Source organism: Plecotus auritus, assembly GCF_963455305.1.
Source record: "Plecotus auritus genome assembly, chromosome: 9".
Classification (NCBI taxonomy): Eukaryota; Metazoa; Chordata; class Mammalia; order Chiroptera; family Vespertilionidae; genus Plecotus; species Plecotus auritus.
The window spans coordinates 974,450-981,933 of NC_137783.1; positions in this window are offsets into that span (position 1 = coordinate 974,450).

Sequence of the window (7,484 nt, forward strand, 5' to 3'; positions counted from 1 at the left end):
GGAGGGCAGGGGAGGGATGCAAGGTGGTGAGCTGCCTCCTCTGCCTCAGGGGCATGAGCCCCAGCTTCCCCGCCGCAGGAGGGGAGCAGCGCCTGGCGGGTGGTCAGCTCTAAACGAGACCCCGGCCTGGGACAGGGTGGCCGCTGACACAGGGTCTGCCCAGAGGCGCTCCCGTTGCCCACCGCGTCTGCGTGTCCGTCAGCAAAGTCCCCACTTTGTTTATTGCCTTCAGGACGTGGTAAACCCGGCTGGCGTGGCTCAGGGGTTGAGCATCTACCCATGAACCGGGAGATGGCCGGTTCGATTCCCGGTCAGGGCACAGGCCCGGGTTGTGGGCTCCATCCCCAGTGTGGGGCGTGCAGGAGGCAGCCGATCCGTGATTCTCTCTCATCATGGATGTTTCTCTCTCCCTCTCTCTCTCTCTCTCTCTCTCTCTCTCTCTCTCTCTCTCTCTCTCTCTCTCTCCCCCCGTCACCCTTCCCCTGAAATCAATAAAACTATATTTTAAAAACAACAGTTTAAGTTAAAAAAAAAAAAAGCCCCTTCAGCATCCCCACTCATTTCTCCGGGACAGAGCCTGAATCCCGTGCCTGGTTTAAAGGCACCTGTCCCCGTCCCTCTGCCTGCGCACCCCACCCCCCCGCCAGCTGTCCTGCCCGTGGGGAGCCCACGGCCCACAGGTCTGGGCGCTGCTGGGACCTGCTGGCTTCTCCCAGCCGTGAGTCAGGCGCCGCTTTTGTTGTGAGGAGCTGCAGGGGCCGCCCGCCGCCCCTGGCCGGCCTCCCGCGTCCAAAACAAACAGGCTGGGGGGTGGCACGCGGGCACCAGAGTGAAGTGAGGAGGGCATTTCAGGACACGCAGGAGCGCGTCCAGAGAGAGGCCTGCTGGTTGTCAGGAAGGGAAGGTGGGGGGCCCAGGCGCGAGGTCGGGCGGGGCAGAGGGGCGGTGGACGCCATCGGACAGCACCTACTATGCGCTGGGCCCCACCCTCACCCCCTGGGGGCCGCAGAGGGATCATCCCGCCAATGAGGAAGCTGAAGCTCCCAGCCCTGGAGTGAGGGGCTCCCAGGTGCGAGGGAGGGAGGGGGGCCGGGGCTCAGGCCTGTCTGGCACCAGTAACAGCCCCTCCAAACAGCATCCTGGGCCAGGGCTGAGGTCACAGAGCTGCGGCCATTTAGTTCTCTGCACACGCAGATGTCCTTGACCCGGGGCGGGGCGCCTTGGTCCTGCCAAGGGCCATTTGGACATTCGTGACATCGTCCGCAGGCTGGAGGAAACCATCACCGGCGAAGGCAGCCTGCTGGATTTGGTCCAACGTCCCATCCACTCGCCCCTCACCCCGTGATTGTCCTGCACTCGATAGGCCCCTCGGCCAGACGTCCCCCACCCCTGTCCTGTACACAACGCCGATGGCCCTACGACAGAAAGCGGGAACTGGCGAAGGGCTGTGGACCAGAGCCGGGCCTTCGGGTGCTGCTGCCGGGGGCCTGGTGGGCGTGGAAGCACCTGGATGGCCTTATTCACGGGGCTTAGGTGAGGACGAGAGAGACACACGGGAGAAATGCAAGGACGCCACCGGCCCCCTCTGAGCTGGAGGGCCGAGGAAGCAACAAGAGAAAGGGAAAGGGGAACAACCCCCCCCACCCCCCCCAGTGCCCGTCAACAGGAGAAGAGGTGAATGGTGACGGGTCACACAGGGACAGGAAGAACAGACCATCCCAGGGCACAGCGGCACGGACGCATCGCGCAGATGGAGCGCTGGGCAGAAGCAGTTAGATCCCAAAGACGGCGGCGAGACGGGGGTGCGGCTCCATTGACGTGGGGTTCCAGGACGGGCCACCCGGACCAACGGCGGGAGAATCTGAACAGCGATGCCGTGGCTGCGGGAAGCCTTTTGGGGTGTCAGGGGTGCGCCCTGAGCTGGTGGTGGCACACACCTTGTGGGGCTTCCTATGTCAGAGTTTTCCCGTGTAAGAGTTTTCCCGTGTAAGAGTTTTCCTGTGTAAGAGTTTTCCTATGTAAGAGTTTTCCTACGTAAGAGTTTTCCTATGTAAGAGTTTTCCTATGTAAGAGTTTTCCTATGTAAGAGTTTTCCTATGTAAGAGTTTTCCTACGTAAGAGTTTTCCCATGTAAGAGTTTTCCCGTGTAAGAGTTTTCCTACGTAAGAGTTTTCCCATGTAAGAGTTTTCCTACGTAAGAGTTTTCCTATGTAAGAGTTTTCCCGTGTAAGAGTTTTCCTATGTAAGAGTTTTCCTATGTAAGAGTTTTCCTACGTAAGAGTTTTCCCATGTCAGAGTTTTCCTATGTAAGAGTTTTCCTACGTAAGAGTTTTCCTACGTAAGAGTTTTCCCATGTAAGAGTTTTCCCGTGTAAGAGTTTTCCTACGTAAGAGTTTTCCCATGTAAGAGTTTTCCTACGTAAGAGTTTTCCTATGTAAGAGTTTTCCCGTGTAAGAGTTTTCCTACGTAAGAGTTTTCCCGTGTAAGAGTTTTCCCATGTCAGAGTTTTCCTATGTAAGAGTTTTCCTGTGTAAGAGTTTTCCCGTGTAAGAGTTTTCCCATGTAAGAGTTTTCCTATGTAAGAGTTTTCCTACGTAAGAGTTTTCCTATGTAAGAGTTTTCCTACGTAAGAGTTTTCCTGTGTAAGAGTTTTCCCATGTAAGAGTTTTCCTATGTAAGAGTTTTCCTATGTAAGAGTTTTCCTATGTAAGAGTTTTCCTGTGTAAGAGTTTTCCCGTGTAAGAGTTTTCCTATGTAAGAGTTTTCCTACGTAAGAGTTTTCCTACGTAAGAGTTTTCCCGTGTAAGAGTTTTCCTGTGTAAGAGTTTTCCCATGTAAGAGTTTTCCTATGTAAGAGTTTTCCTATGTAAGAGTTTTCCTATGTAAGAGTTTTCCTACGTAAGAGTTTTCCTATGTAAGAGTTTTCCTACGTAAGAGTTTTCCTGTGTAAGAGTTTTCCCATGTAAGAGTTTTCCTATGTAAGAGTTTTCCCATGTCAGAGTTTTCCTATGTAAGAGTTTTCCTGTGTAAGAGTTTTCCCGTGTAAGAGTTTTCCCATGTAAGAGTTTTCCTATGTAAGAGTTTTCCTACGTAAGAGTTTTCCTATGTAAGAGTTTTCCTACGTAAGAGTTTTCCTGTGTAAGAGTTTTCCCATGTAAGAGTTTTCCTACGTAAGAGTTTTCCTATGTAAGAGTTTTCCTACGTAAGAGTTTTCCTATGTAAGAGTTTTCCTACGTAAGAGTTTTCCTGTGTAAGAGTTTTCCCATGTAAGAGTTTTCCTATGTAAGAGTTTTCCTATGTAAGAGTTTTCCTGTGTAAGAGTTTTCCCATGTAAGAGTTTTCCTATGTAAGAGTTTTCCTACGTAAGAGTTTTCCTATGTAAGAGTTTTCCTACGTAAGAGTTTTCCTATGTAAGAGTTTTCCTATGTAAGAGTTTTTCTATGTAAGAGTTTTCCTATGTAAGAGTTTTCCTACGTAAGAGTTTTCCTGTGTAAGAGTTTTCCCATGTAAGAGTTTTCCTACGTAAGAGTTTTCCTATGTAAGAGTTTTCCCGTGTAAGAGTTTTCCTGTGTAAGAGTTTTCCTACGTAAGAGTTTTCATATGTAAGAGTTTTCCCGTGTAAGAGTTTTCCTATGTAAGAGTTTTCCCGTGTAAGAGTTTTCCTACGTAAGAGTTTTCCTGTGTAAGAGTTTTCCTGTGTAAGAGTTTTCCTACGTAAGAGTTTTCCTACGTAAGAGTTTTCCTATGTAAGAGTTTTCCCGTGTAAGAGTTTTCCTACGTAAGAGTTTTCCTACGTAAGAGTTTTCCTACGTAAGAGTTTTCCTATGTAAGAGTTTTCCCGTGTAAGAGTTTTCCCGTGTAAGAGTTTTCCTACGTAAGAGTTTTCCTACGTAAGAGTTTTCCTACGTAAGAGTTTTCCTATGTAAGAGTTTTCCCGTGTAAGAGTTTTCCCGTGTAAGAGTTTTCCTATGTAAGAGTTTTCCTATGTAAGAGTTTTCCTATGTAAGAGTTTTCCTACGTAAGAGTTTTCCCATGTAAGAGTTTTCCCGTGTAAGAGTTTTCCTACGTAAGAGTTTTCCCATGTAAGAGTTTTCCTACGTAAGAGTTTTCCTATGTAAGAGTTTTCCCGTGTAAGAGTTTTCCTATGTAAGAGTTTTCCTATGTAAGAGTTTTCCTACGTAAGAGTTTTCCCATGTCAGAGTTTTCCTATGTAAGAGTTTTCCTACGTAAGAGTTTTCCTACGTAAGAGTTTTCCCATGTAAGAGTTTTCCCGTGTAAGAGTTTTCCTACGTAAGAGTTTTCCCATGTAAGAGTTTTCCCGTGTAAGAGTTTTCCTACGTAAGAGTTTTCCCGTGTAAGAGTTTTCCCATGTCAGAGTTTTCCTATGTAAGAGTTTTCCTGTGTAAGAGTTTTCCCGTGTAAGAGTTTTCCCATGTAAGAGTTTTCCTATGTAAGAGTTTTCCTACGTAAGAGTTTTCCTATGTAAGAGTTTTCCTACGTAAGAGTTTTCCTGTGTAAGAGTTTTCCCATGTAAGAGTTTTCCTATGTAAGAGTTTTCCTATGTAAGAGTTTTCCTATGTAAGAGTTTTCCTGTGTAAGAGTTTTCCCATGTAAGAGTTTTCCTATGTAAGAGTTTTCCTACGTAAGAGTTTTCCTGTGTAAGAGTTTTCCCATGTAAGAGTTTTTCTATGTAAGAGTTTTCCTATGTAAGAGTTTTCCTACGTAAGAGTTTTCCTGTGTAAGAGTTTTCCTATGTAAGAGTTTTCCCATGTAAGAGTTTTCCTACGTAAGAGTTTTCCTATGTAAGAGTTTTCCTACGTAAGAGTTTTCCTATGTAAGAGTTTTCCTATGTAAGAGTTTTCCCGTGTAAGAGTTTTCCTATGTAAGAGTTTTCCTACGTAAGAGTTTTCCTGTGTAAGAGTTTTCCTATGTAAGAGTTTTCCTACGTAAGAGTTTTCCTACGTAAGAGTTTTCCTATGTAAGAGTTTTCCCGTGTAAGAGTTTTCCTACGTAAGAGTTTTCCTACGTAAGAGTTTTCCTATGTAAGAGTTTTCCCGTGTAAGCGTTTTCCCACGTAAGAGTTTTCCTATGTAAGAGTTTTCCTATGTAAGAGTTTTCCTATGTAAGAGTTTTCCTATGTAAGAGTTTTCCTATGTAAGAGTTTTCCCGTGTAAGAGTTTTCCTACGTAAGAGTTTTCCTATGTAAGAGTTTTCCCGTGTAAGAGTTTTCCTATGTAAGAGTTTTCCTATGTAAGAGTTTTCCCGTGTAAGAGTTTTCCTACGTAAGAGTTTTCCTGTGTAAGAGTTTTCCCGTGTAAGAGTTTTCCTACGTAAGAGTTTTCCTGTGTAAGAGTTTTCCTATGTAAGAGTTTTCCCGTGTAAGAGTTTTCCTATGTAAGAGTTTTCCCGTGTAAGAGTTTTCCTACGTAAGAGTTTTCCTGTGTAAGAGTTTTCCTATGTAAGAGTTTTCCCGTGTAAGAGTTTTCCTACGTAAGAGTTTTCCTGTGTAAGAGTTTTCCCGTGTAAGAGTTTTCCTACGTAAGAGTTTTCCTATGTAAGAGTTTTCCCGTGTAAGAGTTTTCCTACGTAAGAGTTTTCCTGTGTAAGAGTTTTCCTATGTAAGAGTTTTCCCGTGTAAGAGTTTTCCTACGTAAGAGTTTTCCTATGTAAGAGTTTTCCTATGTAAGAGTTTTCCCGTGTAAGAGTTTTCCCGTGTAAGAGTTTTCCTATGTAAGAGTTTTCCTATGTAAGAGTTTTCCTACGTAAGAGTTTTCCTACGTAAGAGTTTTCCTATGTAAGAGTTTTCCCGTGTAAGAGTTTTCCTATGTAAGAGTTTTCCTATGTAAGAGTTTTCCTATGTAAGAGTTTTCCTATGTAAGAGTTTTCCTATGTAAGAGTTTTCCCGTGTAAGAGTTTTCCTATGTAAGAGTTTTCCTATGTAAGAGTTTTCCTATGTAAGAGTTTTCCTACGTAAGAGTTTTCCTACGTAAGAGTTTTCCTACGTAAGAGTTTTCCTATGTAAGAGTTTTCCTATGTAAGAGTTTTCCCGTGTAAGAGTTTTCCCGTGTAAGAGTTTTCCTATGTAAGAGTTTTCCTATGTAAGAGTTTTCCTACGTAAGAGTTTTCCTACGTAAGAGTTTTCCTATGTAAGAGTTTTCCCGTGTAAGAGTTTTCCTATGTAAGAGTTTTCCTATGTAAGAGTTTTCCCGTGTAAGAGTTTTCCTATGTAAGAGTTTTCCTATGTAAGAGTTTTCCTGTGTAAGAGTTTTCCTACGTAAGAGTTTTCCTACGTAAGAGTTTTCCCATGTAAGAGTTTTCCCGTGTAAGAGTTTTCCTACGTAAGAGTTTTCCCATGTAAGAGTTTTCCTACGTAAGAGTTTTCCTATGTAAGAGTTTTCCCGTGTAAGAGTTTTCCTATGTCAGAGTTTTCCTATGTAAGAGTTTTCCTGTGTAAGAGTTTTCCCGTGTAAGAGTTTTCCCATGTAAGAGTTTTCCTATGTAAGAGTTTTCCCGTGTAAGAGTTTTCCTATGTCAGAGTTTTCCTATGTAAGAGTTTTCCTGTGTAAGAGTTTTCCCGTGTAAGAGTTTTCCCATGTAAGAGTTTTCCTATGTAAGAGTTTTCCTACGTAAGAGTTTTCCTACGTAAGAGTTTTCCTACGTAAGAGTTTTCCTGTGTAAGAGTTTTCCCATGTAAGAGTTTTCCTATGTAAGAGTTTTCCTACGTAAGAGTTTTCCTATGTAAGAGTTTTCCTGTGTAAGAGTTTTCCCATGTAAGAGTTTTCCTATGTAAGAGTTTTCCTACGTAAGAGTTTTCCTGTGTAAGAGTTTTCCCATGTAAGAGTTTTTCTATGTAAGAGTTTTCCTATGTAAGAGTTTTCCTACGTAAGAGTTTTCCTGTGTAAGAGTTTTCCCGTGTAAGAGTTTTCCTGTGTAAGAGTTTTCCTACGTAAGAGTTTTCCTATGTAAGAGTTTTCCCGTGTAAGAGTTTTCCTATGTAAGAGTTTTCCTACGTAAGAGTTTTCCTGTGTAAGAGTTTTCCTATGTAAGAGTTTTCCTACGTAAGAGTTTTCCTACGTAAGAGTTTTCCTATGTAAGAGTTTTCCCGTGTAAGAGTTTTCCTACGTAAGAGTTTTCCTACGTAAGAGTTTTCCTATGTAAGAGTTTTCCCATGTAAGAGTTTTCCTATGTAAGAGTTTTCCTATGTAAGAGTTTTCCTATGTAAGAGTTTTCCTATGTAAGAGTTTTCCTATGTAAGAGTTTTCCTACGTAAGAGTTTTCCTATGTAAGAGTTTTCCTATGTAAGAGTTTTCCTATGTAAGAGTTTTCCAATGTAAGAGTTTTCCCGTGTAAGAGTTTTCCCATGTAAGAGTTTTCCTATGTAAGAGTTTTCCTATGTAAGAGTTTTCCTATGTAAGAGTTTTCCTATGTAAGAGTTTTCCTATGTAAGAGTTTTCCTACGTAAGAGTTTTCCTATGTAAGAGTTT